Raw genomic sequence first — 23704 nt, 5'->3', positions numbered from 1 at the left:
TTGCAGCGCAGCGTAGAGCAGGGACAGCTCACGCTCAGACACGCTCGCTCAGGATGGATTTTATGCAGGCCGGCCAGAATGTTTCAAGTCAGCAGAGGAGGGTGTACCTTTAAAAGGGGGTCGACATTTTGCAAGCATCGTGGGATAGAGGCTAAAACTGTGGCCAAGAAGACCCGGAGCTTCGCACGGAGCGACATGCCAAGGTAGCTTCCACACAGCGTTACCGCAGCCAATGAAAAGATAATGCCGCTTGACTTCCATTACCAACCGGAGCTGGTCATAAGCACACTGCCCCAGGTAGGGAACTCCTCCACTCTGTCGACAAAATGCCCCATCACTAACGGAAAGTTGACAGGGTGGAGTGTTCGATGGCACAACAGACCCAGGCGGGCGCTTTGTATTTGTGTGAGACTGATGGCAATGTCCCATCTATTAGCAACACACTTCACGTTCAGCGGTAGAGACTCCTAATGCTTCTCAGAGTGAGCAGCAATTACCACATCATCAGCGTACATGTTTGACCAATAGGGAGCCATCCATTGACCGCATCGATCAGCCTCCCATTGTATCTATCTGTACCAGATGGAATTCCTCCGGTACAGCCATGGAAAGCTTCTCCAGCTATGTGGTCAAAGAAGATGTTAAATAATGTCGGTGCCAGAGGACACCCCAGTTGTACCCCAAGGTGAACAGGGAATGCCTCTGACTCGCAGCTTTACCCGGGCCTGCCCCACCATCGTGAAGGTCCTTAATGATTGTGAGCAGAGAGTTCTGGGGCTCCGAAAGCACGAACAACAACCCAGAGCAATGACCTATTGATGGCATCATAGGCCTTGGCCAGGTCGCTAAAGCACAGATGTAGGTCCTGTTAACATTCTCTGCACCTCTGCTGGAGCAGACGGACAGAGAATATGGCTTCCGTGCAGGATCGCCACGGCCTGAAGCCACGTCGAGGCTACGCAAGCCTCTCCTCAACGTGCTGCGTGGCGGGCGGCGCGGTGTAGAATAATCCGTGCTGGGACCGTTCCTGGCACAATCAGAGCACGGGACCCCTTCTTCCAAGAACGAGGACAATATCAGGGAATCCTTCCAATTTCTGCGGAACCCACCCAGTGTTCCAGACAGGCTCAGAGATACACACACACACACAGAGGGCAGGATATGGGGAAACAAACACAAAAGGCAAAGGTCCTCCGTTCAGCCTTCAACATGCTGTTGGGGCAAGTGCTGACAGCGAGCCCCTACGACGGCCGGCACAGGATACGAGGGGGTGGATGGCCAACACCACGCCCGGTCGCCTTTGTCTCCCCATTGGTGGTCTTCAATTCACAAGGCACCGGGTACTCATTTAAGGGTAAGTCGACCCCAGGGGGAGGCCCAGGATCGGTTCAGATAATCGTCACTGGCCGTGGCCGTGAGCGGGAATCGAACTCGGGTCGCCGGGTTCGATGCGCAGGTCGCCAACCAGCAGACTGCCGCTGTCCACACTACTGCTCTCACACACGCGCACGCACACACACGCACACACACACTCACACGCGCACGCACACACACGCACACACACACTCACACGCGCACGCACACACGCACACGCGCACGCACACACACACACGCACACACACACGCGCGCGCGCACACGCACACACTCACACACTCACACGCACACACACGCGCGCGCGCACGCTCACAGACACAAACGCACAGGCACAAAACAAAGACAACCACACACATGCACAGACACACCGACAAAGATCGCCCCATATAGCCTTCGCAGACTTTTGGGGGGGGAAGTGCTGTTAGCGAGCACACACACACACACACACGGACAAAAGACACACGCACAGACACGCGCACACACCCACAGGCACGCACAGACACGCGCACAGACACGCGCACAGACACACGCACAGACACACACACAGACACATACACGCTTCGGCCATCCCAAACAAAACCCCGGGCTCTGGCTCACGGGCAGTGTCAGGAATAGGCGACGCGAAGTCGGGAACAATGCCGAGAGAGAGAGAGAGACGTGGTGTCACCAGAGCCCCCCACCCACCCCCCGGCACCCCCTTAACTCTAAACCCTCCCCCCTCATCACCACCGACCACCATCACCGCTATCATCATCACCAGCAGCAGCATCATCAACAGCAGCATCACCAGCATCACCATCATCAGCTTCAACATCACCAGCATCATTGCCAGCATCACCAGCAGCAGCATGACCATCATCACCAGCAGCAGCATCACCAGCAGCAGCATCACCATCACCAGCAGCATCACCAGCAGCATCACCATCACCAGCAGCATCACCATCACCAGCATCACCATCACCAGCATCACCATCATCAGCATCACCAGCAGCAGCATCACCAGCATCGCCATCACCAGCAGCATCATCACCAGTAGCATCATCATCACCAGCATCACCAGCATCACCAGCATCACCATCATCAGCATCACCAGCATCACCATCACCAGCATCATTACCAGCATCATCACCATCACCAGCAGCATCACCATCACGAGCAGCATCATCCTCATCACCAGCATTATCATCACCAGCAAAATCACCAGCAGCATAATCATCACCAGCATCATCATCAACATGACCAGCAACACCAGCATCATCATCACCAACAGTCGTCTATTCCCATGGCAGAGATGCTGCCACCTACATCGTGACCACCACCACGACCACACAATCACCACTATCCTGATCATCACCATCATATTCCCACGATCATTCGGATCATCATCAGCATCATCCTCAACACCACCACTTATACCACCACCATCATGAGTCATCATCATCACCACCACCACCACCACACAATCACCACCATCGATGGAATAAATAATAGAGGCTGTGCGTCATAACGATGGCAGTTGTGTCTCAGCATTAGTTGTGATAATTAAGTGACATTCATTTCACAATACAATACTACTGGATAAAGACAACACAAATATCTCCTGTATGACTGTAGGGTCAAGTGCTGTTAGCGAACACCAATGAAGGCCGGAACAGTACACTTGCGGGTGGGTGGCCAAAACCAACCCGGGCTGCCTTTGTATTCCTAGGTGCGATGTTTACACACTGCACCAGGTGCTCACTTGAGGCTGAGTCGACCTAGGGGAGGCCCAGGCCCGGTTCAGATAATCGTCACTGGTGTTGGCCGTAAGCGGGCACCACCACCACCACCAGGTGAGATGATAATGTGAATATCAATATGCTTAAATGTGATTCCTCAATCATGATTGATGTCTCAGCCATCGTTATCATCTGGCATTCACGAAACACAATAACGCAACGCGATCAATCATTGCATCCGCAATGAACATCGCATACATTCGCACCGCCGTTATCATTCATGATCACCGAGAAGGACAGATACCACCATCATCGTTACAGAAGAATCACATTCAATCATCATCATCTTTTGGCATTCATTACAAAAAAAACAAACACGCTCGTCAATGGACAATACAGGGTATTTAACTGCCACCGAAAAACGATGACAGTGATGATGACAATGATAATGATTGCATGCGATTCCTGCCAACCACCACCACCATCATCATCATCACACACCATCATTGTTCGACCAATAGAATGTGCCACCACCGCCGCCAAATAAATGCCGTCGCTCACAGCCATGACGGGTATGCTGGTGCTGCGATTGAACGCGATTAATATTGGACGATACCCTTGCATCAACAGATAACGATGACGCAGCAAGTACCGTAATAACAATAATATTATCGTTGAATGACTGACTGCGATTGGGCACATTTCGTATTCACCATTACTACCACCAGATAATGGCACAGCACTAACCAATAACAATATTCTTGAATGTGTCCGTGACTTGACAATTTCATATTCACCATGAATTCCATCCAGATATTGACACAGCAATAACCAATAACAATCATATTACGATAACTGAACGTGACCACGTTTATTGGACAATCTCATATTCACCATCACGACCACCACCCCACTGATCCCATCGCCAGCCCGCCCGTCCATCTCTCCATCTTTCCACCCCACACCTCCCTCCCTTCATCCCTCTCTGTTCTCCCTCGCCTCCCATCTCTGCCACCACCACCCCCCCCCCACCACCACCACAACCCCCCACCACACACGCCTTGACAGAGGTCCCGTTGAGCGGTGCTGCAAGGGCGTCTGTGCCCGGAGCGGCCGTGGGAACGGCTCCGTTCATGCGTTCACATGCGCCTCGCCCGGCGCGGGATACAAATGCAGCGATCGGCCTCTTTTGTTTGGGGTCGAGGCCGGGCCGGGCAGGGCCCCGCCTCGCCTCTCTCTCCTCTGCACCCCCCACACACAGCAGCAGCAGCAGCACCACCGGCGACGATCATCATCATCAGCAGCAGCATCAGCAGCACCGCCGCTATGCGGTCCACGGCTACGTGCTGATGCTTGCTGTTGTTGTTGCTGCTGCTGATGATGATGCCAACCAGCAGCGAAGCTACGACGACCACAGCCGTTCACCGTCGTGCTGTGTGTAGAGAGATGCGCGTGGGTGCGTGTGGACCCGGCTTGCGCGGAGCGGTGGTGCAGCGGTTAGCGCTGCGCTAACGAAACCGGCGTCCCGAGTTCGATTCACGCTCACCGCCAACCAACAGCGGTGGCGATTATCTGAACCGGTTCTGGGCCTCTCCCCCCCCCCCTAGGTCGACTCGGCCTTAAATGAGAAACCTGGTGCGATGTGCAAACATCGCCACTATGGGAGACAAAGGCGGCCCGGGTATGGTGCGAGCCACCCACCAAAACAATATGACTGGATCACACAACACAAATATCCCAATGGTGAATGTTGGGCCAAGTGCTGTTAGCGAACACCTATGATGGGTCCCAGGACCCGTTCAGGTAATCAGTGTTTGCCTGTGAGCGGGGAGTCGAACCCTTACGGCCGGGTTCGTGGCGAAGCGCGCTAACCACTGCGCCACCGCTCCAACCATAACACACACACCACCACCCACCCCACCCACTCGAGCTATCCTAACCACGACACCCACCGCTCTCCACGCCCAGTTAAAGCACGAAGGCACGGTCCCCATTATTAGAGACACCCCCCCCCCCCCTTCAATCAACATTGCCACGCACCCCCTCGAACAGAGAGCGAGGGTCTCCAGCCACCACCACCCCCACCACCACGTCTAACCCCCCCCCTCCTCACCCACATCCCCACCCCCCCAGACAACCCCGTCTCGCTCCCCCCCCTGTCTCTTCCAATCTATCTCCCCGTGTCTCCCTCCCCGTGTCTCTCTCCTCGTGTCTCCCTCCCCGTGTCTCTCTCCTCGTGTCTCCCTCCCCGTGTCTCTCTCCTCGTGTCTCTCTCCACGTGTCTCTCTCCTCGTGTCTCCCTCCCCGTGTCTCTCTCCTCGTGTCTCTCTCCCCGTGTCTCTCTCCTCGTGTCTCCCTCCCCGTGTCTCTCTCCTCGTGTCTCTCTCCACGTGTCTCTCTCCTCGTGTCTCCCTCCCCGTGTCTCTCTCCTCGTGTCTCTCTCCCCGTGTCTCTCTCCTCGTGTCTCCCTCCCCGTGTCTCTCTCCTCGTGTCTCTCTCCACGTGTCTCTCTCCTCGTGTCTCCCTCCCCGTGTCTCTCTCCCCGTGTCTCTCTCCACGTGTCTCTCTCCTCGTGTCTCCCTCCCCGTGTCTCTCTCCTCGTGTCTCTCTCCCCGTGTCTCTCTCCTCGTGTCTCCCTCCCCGTGTCTCTCTCCTCGTGTCTCTCTCCACGTGTCTCTCTCCTCGTGTCTCCCTCCCCGTGTCTCTCTCCCCGTGTCTCTCTCCACGTGTCTCTCTCCCCGTGTCTCTCTCCACGTGTCTCTCTCCCCGTGTCTCTCTCCCCGTGTCTCTCTCCCCGTGCCTCTCTCCCCGTGTCTCTCTCCCCATGTCCCGTGTCTCTCTCCCCGTGTCTCCCTCCCCGTGTCTCCCTCCCCGTCTCTCTCTCCCCGTGTCTCTCTCCCCGTGTCCCGTGTCTCTCTCCCCTTTCTCTCTCCCCGTGTCTCTCTCCCCGTGTCTCTCCCCGTGTCTCCCTCCCCTTGTCTCTCTCCACGTGTCTCTCCCCGTGTCTCTCTCCCCGTGTGTCTCTCCCCGTGTCTCCCTCCCCTTGTCTCTCTCCACGTGTCTCTAACCGTGTCTCTCTCTCCGTGTCTCTCTCCCCGTGTGTCTCTCCCCGTGTCTCCCTCCCCTTGTCTCTCTCCACGTGTCTCTCCCCGTGTCTCTCTCCCCGTGTGTCTCTCCCCGTGTCTCCCTCCCCTTGTCTCTCTCCACGTGTCTCTCCCCGTGTCTCTCTCCCCGTGTCTCTCTCCCCGTGTGTCTCTCCCCGTGTCTCCCTCCCCTTGTCTCTCTCCACGTGTCTCTCCCCCTGTCTCTCTCCCCGTGTCCCGTGTCTCTCTCCCCGTGTCCCGTGTCTCTCTCCCCGTGTCTCTCTCCCCGTGTCTCTCTCCCCGTGTCTCTCTCCCTGTGTCGCTCTCCCCATGTTTCTCTTCCCGTGTCTCTCTCCCCGTGTCTCTCTCCCCGTGTCCCGTGTCTCTCTCCCCGTGTCTCTCTCCCCGTGTCTCTCTCCCCGTGTCTCTCTCTCCCCGTGTCTCTCTCCCCGTGTCTCTCTCCCCGTGTCCCGTGTCTCTCTTCCCGTGTCTCTCTCCCCGTTTCTCTCTCCCCGTGTCTCTCTCTCCCCGTGTCTCTCTCCCCGTGTCCCGTGTCTCTCTCCCCATGTCCCGTGTCTCTCTCCCCGTTTCTCTCTCCCCGTGTCTCTCTCCCCGTGTCTCTCTCCCCGTGTCTCTCTCCCCGTGTCCCGTGTCTCTCTCCCCGTGTCCCGTGTCTCTCTCCCCGTGTCTCTCTCCCCGTGTCTCTCTCCCCGTGTCTCTCTCCCCGTGTCCCGTGTCTCTCTTCCCGTGTCTCTCTCTCCGTTTCTCTCTCCCCGTGTCTCTCTCTCCCCGTGTCTCTCTCCCCGTGTCTCTCTCCCCGTGTCTCTCTCCCCGTGTCTCTCTCCCCGTGTCCCTCTCCCCGTGTCTCTATCCCCGTGTGTGTCCTACTATCTTGCTCACACGCTGCGTATTATATATTATGAACACAGTATTATGTACGCGCGTGCTCTGTATATTGTGCCATGTATATTATGCACGCGTCTTGGGTGTGTTATGTATATTACATGTCTTGTGTATATTATGTACATTATGTGCGTGTGGTGTATGTTGTGTATGCGTGTTGTGTGCACTGTATTATGTATATTTTGTATGTGGTGTGTGTGTGCTGTGTGTATTATGTATACTATGCATGTGTGCTGTGTGTATGGTGTATATTATATACGTGGTATGTGTGTTATGCATGCGCGTTGTGTGCATTGTGTATATGATGTAATAGATGCGTGCTGTGTGTATTATGTATATTGTGTGTTGTGGGTGTGTATTATGTATATTGTGTGCGGGTATGGTGTGTGCATTACGTATATGTACTGTATGCATGGTGTGTGTGTTGTGTGTGTATTATGTATGTTATGTATTACGCGTGTTATTTACGTTTGTAGCGTGTGTATTGTGTATGTTTGTGTGCATTGTGTATATTGTGTGATGTGTGTATTATGTATATTGTGTATGTTTGTGGTGTATGTATTATGTATGTGTGTGTTGTCTATATTGTGTATGTGTGTGCTGTGTATTATGTATATTATGCATGTTTTGTGGTGTGTGCATTCTGTATGTATATATTGTGTGTATTATGTATTCGCGTGTTGTGTGTATTATGTATATATTATGTATGTTTGTGGTGGTGTGTAATATGTGTGTATTGTGCATATTTTGTTGTGTGTATTATGTATAGTATGCATGTTTGTGGTGTGTGTATTATGTATGTGTGTATTGTGTATATTGTGTTGTGTGTGTATTATGTATATTATGCATGTGTGTGGTGTATGTACGATGTTTGTGTGTGTATTGTGTATACTGTGTTGTGTGTTGTGCATTATGAATATTATCCATGTTTGTGGTGTGTGTATTATGTATATGTGTGTTGTGTATATTGTGTTGTGTGGTGTGTATTATGTATAGTATGCATGTTTGTGGTGTGTGTATTATGTATGTGTGTGTATTGTGTATGTTGTGTTGTGTGTGTTATGTATACTATGCATGTTTGTGGTGTGTGTGTATTGTGTATGTGTGTATTGTGTATATTGTGTTGTGTATTATGTATATTATGTATGTTTGTGGTGTGTGTATTATGTATGTCTTAATACAGCTAATTCCATTATCATCATAGAGGTCGTATTGAAATACAATAATTATAATTATTGACTATAATCATCATCATAGAAACCGGCCCATGGGTTTTACTTGTCAACTGAATCAATGGTTCGAGCGAGCCTCACACTGCTGATGAGACACTGCATGTTGAAACCGGTGGAGAGTTTTGTCTTCGTAAGCTGAATCAATAGTTCGAGCGAGCCTCACACTGCTGATGAGACACTGCATGTTGAAACCGGTCGAGAGTTATTTTTTTTCCTTCGTGCTGAATCAATGGTTCGAGCGATGCTGGTTGTAATTACTGGCGAAACGTCGTACTCAGATTGTAAATGTTAGTTTACTACTTGAGCCCACCGGTGTGTTGGAGAGTAAATCCACAACATTTAGAATTTGAACAGTATGCAGTTTTGCTCTATTTAAGACCTGAAGCAGGTGGATTGCTTCACTGTTCTGGCAAATCGCCCGATGATGCTGACTGATGTAATCACCAGCGAAACGTCGTACTACTCAGATTGTGAGTGAGGTGGATTTACTCTCCAACACAACGGTGGGCCGTAGTGGTACACTACACTATTCACTACACTAGTAACTAATTTGGCGTTTTGTTTACGTGACAAATCCCTTACTAATTGGCTGTGTCGGGTGGTGGAGGTGTTACGACACATTTATACTTGGGCGATCTATCCCAAACAACCTTAATTATGAATACATCGAAATTGTTCGTCTTTACGAGAGAGGGATCGAAACGTAGAATTCCCCGCTGTTCATGACAACATTGAGGAATCAGTGCGCATCCCCTGTTACAGTCCTGCAGAGGCGGTGGTGGAAATCCCACATTTACACGGCGAGGGCCTGCGTCTCCCACACAACAACCGTTGTTGACTTCCGCGCAAAGTAGTGCCAATTTTATCGACCCCCAAGGGATAATTGGCTTAATCACACCCCCACCCCCCCCCCCCCCAACCCCGTTAGAGGAATCGTAAAGGAATCAGAATCAATTGTGTCACCATCCATTTGATATTCATGATTGATAATACATCAATAATCACAGCCATCGATGAGTATTCACGTTCACCACGATCATCACTGAGTAATTATTATTGTTAAATATATTGTTACATGATACAGTAACCACAATTACATCGGCATAGTCATTTGGTGATCACAATGACATCGACCACGACGAGAGATCGCAATTGCGCAATCGCTCGTGGTCGTTAACGAGACAGAGATGATCAATGTCACAATCGGAATCTTTTACTGAGACAGGAGGAGGAATCCGATGAGCTATGAAGCTCTTTTACACTGGTCTCCAATGTCACGTGACCCCCCCACCGCCCTCCCCGTAACTGGCCGTGATTGGGAGTGGACGTGACACAGACTCCCTCTCTCCCTCCCCCCCTCTAACACCCCTACCAATCTCCCCTTTGTCGACACATTCTCCTCTCAACACACTCTCCCCTCTCTCTCTCCTCACACTCTCCCCTCACTCTCCCCTCTCTCTCCCCCCACACTCACTCTCCCCTCTCTCTCCCCCCACACTCACTCTCCCCTCTCTCTCCCCACACACACTCTCCCCACACTCTCCCCTCTCTCTCCCCTCTCTCTCCCCACACTCACTCTCCCCTCTCTCTCCCCACACTCTCCCCTCTCTCTCCCCTCTCTCTCCCCCCACTCTCCCCTCACTCTCCCCTCTCTCCCCACACTCTCCCTTCTCTCTCCCTCTCTCTCCCCTCTCTCTCCCGCTCTCCCCACACTCTCCCCTCTCTCTCCCCACACTCTCCCCTCTCTCTCCCCTCTCTCCCCTCTCTCCCCTTTCTCTCCTCACACTCTCCCCTCTCTCTCCGCACACTCTCCCCTCTCTCTCCGCACACTCTCCCCACACTCTCCCCTCTATCTCCCCACACTCTCCCCTCTCTCTCCGCACACTCTCCCCTCTCTCTCCTCACACTCTCCCCACACTCTCCCCTCTATCTCCCCATACTCTCCCCTCTCTCTCCGCACACTCTCCCCTCTCTCTCCGCACACTCTCCCCTCTCTCTCCTCACACTCTCCCCACACTCTCCCCTCTATCTCCCCACACTCTCCCCTCTCTCTCCGCACACTCTCCCCTCTCTCTCCGCACACTCTCCCCACACTCTCCCCTCTATCTCCCCATACTCTCCCCTCTCTCTCCGCACACTCTCCCCTCTCTCTCCGCACACTGTGTCCCCCCCCACCCGCCCTGCCCCTCTCTCGTCTGCGGCTGTGACAGCAGCAGCAGCAGCGGTGGCGGTGGCGGTAGCGTCTCGTGGAAGCGGCATTACTTTCGGTAATCTAGCTTTATGAAGCCGAGAACACTCATACAGCTAGATAACCAAAGAGAACGCCGCCACCGGCCCGCGCGGCGTGGCAGGGGGCTCGTGCCGGTGGGGGTGTGGACGGCAACCGTGACCCTTGCCCGCGACTCGCACAGAGACCCACCCATAGACTCGCATAGAGACCCACCCATAGACTCACATAGACACCCACCCATAGACTCGCATAGACACCCACCCATAGACTCGCACAGAGACCCACCCGTAGACTCGCACAGAGACCCACCCATAGACTCGCATAGAGACCCACCCATAGACTCGCACAGACACCCACCCATAGACTCGCACAGACACCCACCCATAGACTCGCACAGAGACCCACCCATAGACTCGCACAGAGACCCACCCATTGACTCGCACAGAGACCCACCCATAGACTCGCACAGACACCCACCCATAGACTCGCACAGACACCCACCCATAGACTCGCATAGACACTCACCCATAGACTCGCATAGACACCCACCCATAGACTCGCACAGACACCCACCCATAGACTCACATAGACACCCACCCATAGACTCACATAGACACTCACCCATAGACTCGCATAGACACCCACCCATAGACTCGCACAGACACCCACCCATAGACTCACATAGACACCCACCCATAGACTCGCACAGAGACCCACCCATAGACTCGCACAGACACCCACCCATAGACTCACATAGACACCCACCCATAGACTCGCACAGACACCCACCCATAGACTCGCACAGACACCCACCCATAGACTCGCACAGACACCCACCCATAGACTCGCACAGACACCCACCCATAGACTCGCACAGAGACCCACCCATAGACTCGCACAGAGACCCACCCATAGACTCGCACAGAGACCCACCCATAGACTCGCATAGAGACCCACCCATAGACTCGCATAGAGACCCACCCATAGACTCGCACAGACACCCACCCATAGACTCACATAGACACCCACCCATAGACTCGCACAGACACCCACCCATAGACTCGCACAGAGACCCACCCATAGACTCACATAGACACCCACCCATAGACTCGCACAGACACCCACCCATAGACTCGCACAGAGACCCACCCATAGACTCGCACAGACACCCACCCATAGACTCGCACAGACACCCACCCATAGACTCGCACAGAGACCCACCCATACACTCGCACAGAGACCCACCCATAGACTCGCATAGAGACCCACCCATAGACTCGCACAGACACCCACCCATAGACTCGCACAGACACCCACCCATAGACTCGCACATACACCCACCCATAGACTCGCACAGACACCCACCCATAGACTCGCACAGACACCCACCCATAGACTCGCACAGAGACCCACCCATAGACTCGCATAGACACCCACCCATAGACTCGCACAGACACCCACCCATAGACTCGCACAGACACCCACCCATAGACTCGCACAGACACCCACCCATAGACTCGCACAGACACCCACCCATAGACTCGCATAGACACCCACCCATAGACTCGCACAGACACCCTCCCATAGACTCGCATAGACACCCACCCATAGACTCGTACAGACACCCACCCATAGACTCGCATAGACACCCACCCATAGACTCGCACAGAGACCCACCCATAGACTCGCACAGAGACCCACCCATAGACTCGCACAGACACCCACCCATAGACTCGCATAGACACCCACCCATAGACTCGCACAGACACCCACCCATAGACTCGCACAGAGACCCACCCATAGACTCGCACAGAGACCCACCCATAGACTCGCACAGACACCCACCCATAGACTCGCACAGACACCCACCCATAGACTCGCACAGACACCCACCCATAGACTCGCACAGACACCCACCCATAGACTCGCACAGACACCCACCCATAGACTCGCACAGACACCCACCCATAGACTCGCACAGACACCCACCCATAGACTCGCACAGACACCCACCCATAGACTCGCACAGACACCCACCCATAGACTCGCATAGAGACCCACCCATAGACTCACATAGACACCCACCCATAGACTCGCACAGACACCCACCCATAGACTCGCACAGACACCCACCCATAGACTCGCACAGACACCCACCCATAGACTCGCATAGAGACCCACCCATAGACTCACATAGACACCCACCCATAGACTCGCACAGACACCCACCCATAGACTCGCACAGACACCCACCCATAGACTCGCACAGACACCCAAAGTCTGTTGTCCTTCCCCGCACCTCCGATTAGCACGGTTGGCGACGTACTATGCGAAAGAAGTTCAACATCCATCCTTACCCCCCCCCCACCTCCGTGTAGTACTGACAGTTCAATTTGAATGTGCTATTTTATTGAGGGACCATGTGTTGTTGTCTATTGGTGTGGTTCTGGGACTGCTGTTGTTGTTGTTGTTTTGCTGCCTTGCCCAAAGCTTTGCTTGTGGTGTTGACACATCGGCAGAAATTGATGTACTTGTGCGATTTGTACATTTTCCCTTAATGTTTATCTATCTATTTATTTATTTCATTACTAGTGGCTTGCTGTTCTCTATTTTGGCCTGCTGTCGTGATTTGTATTGTTGCTAGAACTTGCTGAACCACCCGGACTGGATATCCATCAAATTCAAAAAACAAGAGCTTCATAGCTCATCGGATTCTTCCTCCAGTCTAAATAAAGATTCTGATTCTCTTGGGTGGACGAATCCCCCTCTGTCCCTTCTGTACGGGGATAGAGCGTTGCCCCCCCCCTCCCCCGCCACGCCGCCTCCCCGCCTCGTGCAATTTTCTCCGGGTGCTCCGGTCTCTTCCAGCACGTAAACCCATTCATCGTCCGTTGGCCGATGATACCCTCGTACACAGAGGAACGCAGAGCTTGGGCAATTGTTGGTGGCTCCGGATCCTCGCCGCGTGGCTGCTGCTGCCGCTGCCGCTTGCCTGTTTTATCGTCTGCGGTTCTTGCTGAAGCCTCCGAGCCGAACCCTCGCTCGACGAGAGCCATGAGCGGATGGCGTGCGGCTGATGGTGGCGCAGCGTTACGAGTTGACATCATTATCATCATCATAAAAAACATACACACCTTCTCACCTTGAGACTCCGGAAGTGTCCCGTGCTTTCTTGAACCTGCCCCATCTCTCGCTCGCTCTCTCGCTCGCTCGCTCGCTCTCCCTCCCTCCTCTCTCTGTTATCTCCATGCTCAGCCTTGTCCTGGCCTAGGTGAGAAGGCTCCGGAGTCTGGTAACAAAGCGACACCAGTGGCAGCGGCAGCAGAATGATAACGTTAACGATGCATGCAGATTACATGCAACTTAGATTCTGATTGCTAGTAGGCGTTGTAACTGTGCGTGGATTCGTAACGGAGTACACATTTATTAATAATCTATTTAACAATAATAATAAATCACCTGAAAAGGATGACCGTAGCCAGGCGAAGGCACCAATTCAAGTTAAAAGTGGATGTTTGATGCTCGTTGAGCCAGAGAGTGAAGCACCCTCAATATTCTCAGGGTTACATTTTCATACCTCAACGAGACAGTTTCAAGAAATGCGTAACATCAGAAATAACCGAGGTTTTCAGATCTCCCAATGTTTTGTTCTCCACAGTCTCCACAAGTCACCAAAATCTTCCCCCCAAAATCCACCCACTGTCTCACAGTGTCTCCCAGTGTCACCCAGTGTCACCCAGTGTCTCCCAGTGTCACCCAGTGTCTCCCAATGTCACCCAGTGTATCTCAGTGTCTCCCAGTGTCACCCATTGTCTCCCAATGTCACCCAGTGTCACCCAGTGTCTCCCAATGTCACCCACTGTCTCCTAGTGTCACCCAGTGTCACCCAGTGTCACCCAGTGTCTCCCAGTGTCACCCATTGTCTCCCAGTGTCTCGCACAGTTGTCCCAGTGTCTCCCAATGTCACCCAGTGTATCTCAGTGTCTCCCAGTGTCTCCCAGTGTATCTCATTGTCTCCCACTGTCTCCCAGTGTCACCCATTGTCTCCCAATGTCACCCACTGTCTCCCAGTGTCTCCCAATGTCCCCCAATGTCACCCATTGTCTCCCAGTGTCACCCAGTGTCACCCAGTGTCTCCCAATGTCACCCACTGTCTCCTAGTGTCACCCAGTGTCTCCCAATGACACCCAGTGTCTCCCAGTGTCACCCATTGTCTCCCAGTGTCTCGCACAGTTGTCCCCGTGTCTCCCCCGTACCCGCTGTCCCAGTGCAAGTTGAACGTCTGCCCCGAGTCTCTCTGCATCTCCCGGCGTCGCTCGCACGCGCTCTGCAACAACAACAACAGCAACAATAAACTCAGCAACGAAATCCAATAACCAACAACAATCGCAACTCTCCGTTCGACAAATTAATAATCGAATCGCGATGATTGCATTGAACCATCGCAAGGCTCCGCGAATTGTTACTCCGCATCAAACTATGTACTCTATCGATTAATCGATACGATGTGCGTTGATTAATCGACACGGTGCCGTGGGTGTGAATCGATTAGTGAATGCCACGTGGATGGTGAGATCGCTCATTCAGCCGTTGTGCCTTCAGCCAATTTCCCCTGCACGTTGTTTGACAAAACTAAAATGCGAAGTTCAATGTTGACAATTCCCTGTCAAGGACAAAGCCCACGCATTTAAAATGATACCAGAGACGTTCTGCATCGTCGCTGCATCATCATCATCATCGGCAGCAGCAGCACCAACAATAGCCGTGATCTATCGACTGCTGGACGAAGACACCCCCCACCCAAGGCGTCACCAAACTGTCGCACGCTCAAATTTCATCGCTCGATCTCCTGCTGATGACGGATCACCACCCCCCCCCCCCCCACTTCTGCCAGCGAGTTTCCCTTCTTTGACACGTTTGGCTATGTACGGTGCGAAAGAAGTTCAATGTACGTAACCATTATTTTTCACCGCATCATTTTTCGGTTCACCAACAAATTGTGACCGTAATATTAAGTGCTGTAGTGCGAAAACCGTGTTTTTTTTTTATACGGCATATTACTGGCAAGCCAGCTGGCAGTATGTGTATTTCTCCGTAAAATCATCAACAGTGTGTGCGCGCGTGTGTGTGTTTGTACGGTGCACTGATGTAGCATTGTTATGACGATGTTGTCTCTGGCTTGCCTGTGCTCTCAAATCCGTGCGCTCCGCTCACATCTTCCTTGCTCCTTTGAGCACCTTTTTACCGAGCTTCTGTGCTCCATCGCCACCGCGTATAAACCCACGTCTCATATCAGGCGACGATGACGATGATGTATACCCATGAAAAGCCGCGCACTGTTTGCGAACGCACGCACCGTTCCACGCATATAGGGATTGCAACGATTCTTAGACACAAACCGCACGTGTATCATACTCAGGGTATGGTATATGCAACGATTCACCAATTGGTTGAAATAAATTATCGTTCTCAGGATACTACACGGGACACACGCCCGACGGACTGGAATGTATTTAAGTGACCCACTGACAACCCCAAGAGGACCTAACACACACCACGGTAACGTTTCAGCCAAAATAATCGATTATAATCGATTATTTTTGCTGAAACGATTACAATCGATCATTTTTGGTGAAACGTTAAACGGGGACAATTCATCTAAAAGGCACCCGTGGACATTTCTATACCCTGCACAAAGACAAAGGTCTCCCTGCAGCACTCAACCGTCTGTAGAGGCAAGTGCAGCTATAAAGGCGTGGGCAGCTGCACCAGGCAGAATACTCACTTAAGGCTGAGTGGACCTAGGGGAGGCCCAGGACCTGGAATTGAACTCGGGCCGCTGGGTCCGTAGCGCAGCGCGCTGTCCACGACACCACGATTCCCCCACAGATAGCCCAATCGACACACAAAGACAAAGACCCCCCCCTCCCCGTGTAGCCTTCACAGACTGTAGGGGCAAGTGCTGTTGGCGAGCACCTATGAAGGACGGCATGGCACACGAGGGGGGGGGGTGTCCAGCACCACGCCCGGCCGCCTTTGTCTCCCCAATGGCGATGTTTACACACCGCACCTGGTTATTCATTTGAGGCTGAGTCGACCCAGGAGGGAGGGGTCCAGGACCGATTTAGAAAATCGTCACTTGGTGTTGGTGACCGTGAGCAGGAATCGAACTCGGGTCACCAGGTTCGTAGCGCAGAGAGCTAACCGCCTCAGCTCACCACACACGCACCTATGGACACGTTCGCACATATATAGACACATGAGGGTTTGGATACTTTTCCAATCCCCATTGCTCTTAGCTGGTTTCAATATCATCACCTGCTCAACGATAATCATTTATTGCTAAAGACTTTAGCGGCCTCCACAATGGAATTACTTCAATGATGATAACTAGTTCCTGTCTTTGGGTTTTACCTTCACTGTGAACTAAACTGACACCAATTATTGGCTACTGATGCCTCTATAGGCAGTGTGAGAGAGCACTGTGATTGGCTACTGGTGCTTCTATCGATCGTGAGAGAGCACTGTGATTGGCTGCTGATTCCTCTCCATGCAGTGTGAGAGAGCACTGTGATTGGCTACTGGTGCTTCTATCGATCGTGTGAGAGAGCACTGTGATTGGCTGCTGATTCCTCTACAGGCAGTGTGAGAGAGCACTGTGATTGGCTACTGTTGCCACTACAGATAGTGTGTGAGAGCACTAATAATGAAAAAATAATAATATAAAAAATAAAACATTATCCACAACGCATTGTCAATCCACTGCTGGATGAAAGTCAATCCACGCGGTGTTATTCACGAGAATGGTTTAACCATACTTCACCGAGCTGGTCAGTGTGGGTTTGACCGGTCAGTATTTCGGGTATCAATCACCACTTATGTTAGCCGAGGCCTGAAATCGAACGTAGGTAATCGGGTTTGTAGTGCACGCACATCCACAAAAACAAGGTTCACCCGTATAGTCTTTAACAGGTTGTAGGGGCAAGTGATGTTAGCGAGCACCTTTGAACACAAAGACAAAGATCTCCCGAATAGCCTTCAACGGACTGTTGAACACGCCCACAGACAAATAAAGACAAAGATCTCCCATATAGCCTTGACAGACTGTTGGGGCAAGTGCTGTTAGCGACCTATGAAGGCCGGAACGGATTACGAAGAGGCGGGTGGCCAACCCCACGCCCGGCCGCCTTTGTCTCCCCAGTGGCGATGTTTACACACCGCTCCAGGTACTCATTTGAGACTGAGTCGACCACAGACAAACACCCACACAACCGTATACCCAAACCACGCAACACCCACTCACCACCCACACACCACCCACACGTGTGCGGGCGTGGTGGATGGGCCCCGTGTTGTCGTCCCCCGTCGCTATTTTTAGCTCGGCAGAAGCGAAGGGGACGCGCGCAGGACACGTGGGCAACGTCGAGTTGGGTAGGGAGGGGGAGAGAGGGAGGGAGGAGGAAATAGGTAGGGGGGGAGGGGAGGAAGAGGGGAGGGAGATGGGAGGGAGGGGAGGGGGGAGGGAGGGGAGGGGGGAGGGAGGGGAGGGGGGAGGGAGGGGAGGGGGGAGGGAGGGGAGGGAGGGGGGAGGGGAGGGAGGGGAGAGGGGAGGGGGGAGGGAGGGGAGGTAGGGGGAGAGAGGGGAGGTAGAGGGGAGGGATGGGGGAGAGGGGAGGGGGAGGGAGGGGGGAGAGAGTGGGGGGGGGGAGAGGGGAGTGGAGAGGGGAGGGAGGGAGAGGGGAGGGAGAGAGGAGAGGGGAGGATAGGGTGAGGTAAGAGAATGGAGAGGGCAGGGGAGCACCAGGGGAGTGGAGAGGGAGGAGAGAGAGGAGAGGGGGGGGGTTGAATTTGATTGGAGCTCGAGGCTGGAATATCCACCCCTTAACTTCCATTAAATCTTGGTTCTTTCGGTAAAGTCACGTAGAATGGAAATAAAATAATATAAAAATAAAACAATAAAATAAAATTCTCACGACGTTTCGGCCACAACACAAGTAGCCTTCCTCAGGTGAAGAAACAGAACTGTCGGGACGACGGCGCTTCAGTGAACACTGCCAAGCTTGGCAGCGTCTTTTAAGCTGGGTGGGAGGAGCAGAGCGCCTTGACGAAGGAGTTTACATATCAACAGACAGATTTAGCATTGAAATAGCTGTGTTAATGTGTTGGATTAGCAGGATGTTAAAGTCAGAAATTAGCAAATGCCATTAAATCCGCCACGTGGCAGGCAGGTGTGTACGTGTCGCTCTAGTTTACCTGCGCGTGTGGGGGGGGGGGGGGTCTATATGGGGAGCGGTGGTGCAGTGGTTAGCGCCACACGAGTTCGATTCCCACTCACGGCCACCAACAAACGAGTGACCGGTATCTGAACCGGTCTTGGGCCTCCGCGAGGTCGACTCATCCGCAAATGAGTACCTATTGCGGTGTGTACTAAAAGATCGCGGCTGGGGTAGACAAAGGCGGTCGGGCGTGGTATTGGTCACGTCCACCCCTCGTGTGCCGTGATGGCCTTCATAGGTGCCCGCTAAAAGCACTTGCCCTAACAGTCTGTTCAAGGCTATACGGGGGATCTTTGCCCGACCCGAAAGGTGTTGGAAGCTAAGCAGGCTTTGAGCCTGGGCCAGTTGTGTGACCACCATGCATAACAGATGCCATAGGCGGCTGCGAAGAAGCCACGTGGCGGGCATTGGTAAGAGGCAGTGCAGCCGACTCAATTATTGCACCGTACTTTCTATGGACCCCTCCTCCCCCCCCCCCGCACTGACCAGCGTGGTTGAGGTATGCAAACGCGTTTAAGTCGAACGTGTCAAAGCGTTTTTTTCTCGCTCAAACAAGAATTCGTGGAAATTCCACGTTCGTATGGCGAGCCTGAGCCATCGTAACCATTGTTGATTTGTCACAAAGTGGCACCAATGTTATCGACTGTGGCGAAAGGCAGGGCGCAAATTGCAAAAAAAAATGCGCGATAATTAATTAATTCACTGATTGCATTTTTTTTCACGCGTGGTAATGCATACAGTATGTAATTTATTGACAGTATAGAATATGTTATGCTGAACGGAAGAAAAAACATATACACATAATATCCCCCGATGCTGCTGCGTTGGCAGCGGTGCACAAGCAGAGTCAACAACAATTTGTGGCCTTAAAATAATAAAATATATAGAGGTCGATGTTTCGCGCAATGGTCCTTCTTCATGGCACATATAAGTGGAGAAGCCAGTAAAGAGACACAGAGTGTAATTACATTTAACAAATATATATATTTTTCTCTGTTACGCTATTACCAGAAATCGGGATACAAAATAATAATCGCGCGAACAGAATTTGCTTGACTTGGCATCGAGGATGAAGCGATATACATCGATTAATCTGCGAACAACGTTCATTAAAGGGGGGTCACGATGCACTTGCACGAAATGGAACCGTGCGGAATAATTGACGTTGCTCGCTCTGCAAACAAAATAAAATACGCCGATGATAAGCTCGTGGTATATAGATCCTCGGCGGGCGATGGAAGCCTCGTCGTGCATGCGATACCAACGAGACGGTAGCTCACAATACCAATTCCTACAACTCCTACAAATAATAATAATAAAACTCGATTATCGACAATTGTTCAATCGTAAGTCGGAAGCGATGGATATTCAATTAAAATAGATGTTTAAAGATACATACGCCTCCTCTTCTGGTTCACATATCCGTCTCTCTATATATGAAGCAATTTTTTTTTTAAAATAAAACAAATGTTTACAAATCCCATCAGCCACACGGCCTTCTTCTGTCTGGGAGTGCGTAATTAGCAGTAGCACGAGTTGATACGGGCACAACGCCCGGAGCAGTTTCGATATTCAGTGTATCATCAGTGGAAAGGCATACACAAGAAGGTGCTTGGGTATAGGTGAGCGTGGGTGAGTTGGTAGGCAGACGGACGAGCAAGTACCGCGGGTAGTAGGCAGGTGTACGGTGGAGATCATCATCATCATCAGTCATGGTATATCCACTGCTCGATGACGACCATTGATGAAATTAGACTTTTTTTAAAAAAAATTATGATTTTAACAGTATATGTTGTTCGTCAACTTAATTGTGATGCCTAAATATGTTACGTAATTGTTCGTTGTAATATTAGGTTAGAAAAAAAATACTTAAATCTGTGACGCTGTTCCCCATTTCCCCGGGTGAAAAGCGGACGAGGTTCTGGCCAATCCTGTCCCAGCTGACTCAACAAACTGAAACAAGCTAAACATAGAAACTCGTCGAGAGAGACGCACAGAGTCTTATAGAGACTCGTCGAGATACACGGAGACACGTAGAGACTCATATAGATGCATAGAGACACATAGAGTCTCGTGGAGATACACAGAGACACACAGAGACTCATAGAGACTCGTGGAGATACACAGAGTCTCATAGAGACTCGTCGAGATACATGGAGACACGTAGAGACTCATATAGATGCATAGAGACACATAGAGACTCGTGGAGATACACAGAGACACAGAGACTCATAGAGACTCGTGGAGATACACAGAGTCTCATAGAGACTCGTCGAGATACATGGAGACACGTAGAGACTCATATAGATACATAGAGACACATAGAGACTCATATAGATACACAGTGACACAGAGACTCATAGAGACTCGTGGAGATACACAGAGTCTCATAGAGACTCGTCGAGATACACGGAGACACGTAGAGACTCATATAGATACATAGAGACACATAGAGACTCATAGAGATACACAGAGACACAGAGACTCATAGAGACTCGTGGAGATACACAGTCTCATAGAGACTCGTCGAGATACACAGAGACACATAGAGACTCGTGGAGATACATAGAGACACACAGAGACTCGTCGAGATACATAGAGAATCGTGGAGATACATAGAGACTCACAGAGACTCATCGAGATACACAGAGACACACAGAGACTCGTGGAAATACACAGAGACACATAGAGACTCGTGGAGATACACTGAGACACATAGAGACTCGTGGAGATACATCGAGACACACAGAGACTCGTCGAGACACAGAGACACATAGAGACTCGTGGAGATACATAGATACACATAGAGACTCGTGGAGATACATAGAGACACAAAGAGACTCATAGAGATGCATAAAGACACATAGAGACTCGTGGAGATACACAGACACACATAGAGACTCGTCGAGATACATATATACACATAGAGACTCGTGGAGATACATAGAGACACAAAGAGACTCACAGAGATACATAGAGACTCGTGGAGATACACAGAGACACAAAGAGACTCATCGAGATACACAGAGACACAAAGAGACTCATAGAGATACATAGAGATACAAAGAGACTCGTGGAGATACACAGAGACACAAAGAGACTCATACAGATACATAGAGACTCGTGGGGATACACAGAGACACAAAGAGACTCATAGAGATACATAGAGGCACAAAGAGACTCGTGGAGATACACAGAGACACACAGAGACTCGTGGAAATACACAGAGACACATAGAGACTCATCGTGATACACAGAGATACACATAAGACTCGTGGAGATACACAGAGACACAAAGAGACTCGTGGAGATACACAGAGACACACAGAGACTCGTGGAAATACAGAGACACATAGAGACTCATCGAGATACACAGAGACACACAGAGACTCGTAGATGAAATTACCTCACCAAGCCGTTACCATCCCCTCGCGATGTTACGAAATAAAGACAAAGATCCCCCATACAGCCTTAACAGACTGTTGTGGCAAGTGCGGTTAGCGAGCACCTATGAAAGCCGGCACGGCACACGAGGGGGTGGGTGGCCAGCACCACACCCGACCGCCATTGACTCCCCAGTGGCGATGTTTACACACCGCACCAGGTACTCATTTGAGGCCGAGTCGACCTAGGGGAGGCCCAGGACCGGTTCAGATAATCGTCACCGGTGTTGGCAGCGCGCTAACCGCTGCGCCACCGCTCCCCACTCGCTGTCACAATCCGCACCCACGTCTGCACGCGAGCGGATTTGATCCTGCGGTGGATTGGTAAATTATTGAGTCATATTTATTTCGATCGATACGTGCGTACAAAGACGGCGATAAAGGAATCTCGCGCACTCAAATCCGTTCGTCGAATCTTCGCAGTCATCAGGTCGGTGGGAGAAGTGGGTGGTCTGTCAAGCAATGTAGGTATTGGCTCACAGGTAAAAGAAAAGTGGATAAGCAATATATCAAAATATTAGATGATCATATCCATCAAAGCGTGAATGCTTAATTCGAATTATTTGGCGATGTAGCTGCTGCTGCTGCTACGTTGAGCAGTAGTGCGCGTTCACAATTAACGTATCGTATACAGTATAGCATTGGTTTAACACGTAGGCTGTACAGAATATTGTGACTATCGTGACCGGTATAGCGAGGCTTTTATCGGCTTTAGGGTCCCACTCCGCTGAAGGTGAGGGTCGGGGTGAGTGGTGAGCGAGATAACGGGTGAGTCTCTCTATAGGCTAGGTCTGCCCTACCAATCAAGCCCACTAATTTCTTGGGTTCTCAACTTATAAATACATACATTTGAAAAAAAATAGATGTATTTGTTTCTAATTGCCCAATTATAATCAGAGACTTCAACTATATTGTTTGTGGCAATTGTCAGCTCTTTCGCCCTTCTAGAATTCTAGAACCAATCAACTCCAGAGTTGACATAAGCCACTCGCGGCCGTTATTATAACTACTAGACTGTGAATAGCCCCGATGTACGTCGTTTCGCCAATACGTCGTCGCTTTATTATATCAATACCGCGACCCGATTTGCCCCCCCCCAACACTGAACGTCGCTGACAGCATCGCCCGTTCCTTTCTCGTTATACGTCGCCACTCAGCCTTGAGCCTCCACCTTACCCTCGGTTGTTGTTAATCTGGGGGGCACCTCGCACCCCCGGGGGGCACCTCGCACCCCCTGGGGGGCACCTCGCACCCCCTGGGGGGCACCTCGCACCCCCTGGGGGGAGGGGGGGTGGTGAGACATGGCCAGATATTTTTTTGAAGGTAAATAATCGAAAACCCAACTACTTTCCATAATAAAGGTTTTTTTTTTGGGGGGGGGGTTAGATTTCGTACATATAAATGTGTCGTTCAACCCGCCACCACCCGACACAGCCAATTCGCA

At 51.6% G+C, this 23704-nt stretch overlaps 1 protein-coding gene across 11 annotated transcripts in view; it reads right to left on the bottom strand.

Annotated features, from left to right (window-relative positions):
• Nucleotides 1–23704, bottom strand: part of LOC116953618 (uncharacterized) — a 167904-nt gene that overhangs the window by 53010 nt on the left and 91190 nt on the right. For 10 of the 11 annotated variants that reach the window (XM_076075134.1, XM_076075143.1, XM_076075135.1 and 7 more), the window contains 2 exons: nucleotides 14798–14868; nucleotides 13684–13830 (listed from right to left, as the gene is read on the bottom strand). The gene's annotated coding sequence lies outside the window, so the exon portion shown is untranslated. Of the gene's footprint in view, nucleotides 1–13675; nucleotides 13831–14797; nucleotides 14869–23704 lie in introns of all 11 variants that reach the window. The other variant, XM_076075140.1, reaches the window with a different exon arrangement.

Source organism: Petromyzon marinus, chromosome 52 (genome assembly GCF_048934315.1).
Source record: "Petromyzon marinus isolate PM22_M1 ecotype Great Lakes invasive population chromosome 52, UKy_Petmar_22M1.pri1.0, whole genome shotgun sequence".
NCBI classification, from domain to species: Eukaryota; Metazoa; Chordata; class Hyperoartia; order Petromyzontiformes; family Petromyzontidae; genus Petromyzon; species Petromyzon marinus.
Note: the sequence above shows the minus strand (reverse complement) of the source record. Positions and strands in the feature narration are given on the sequence as shown.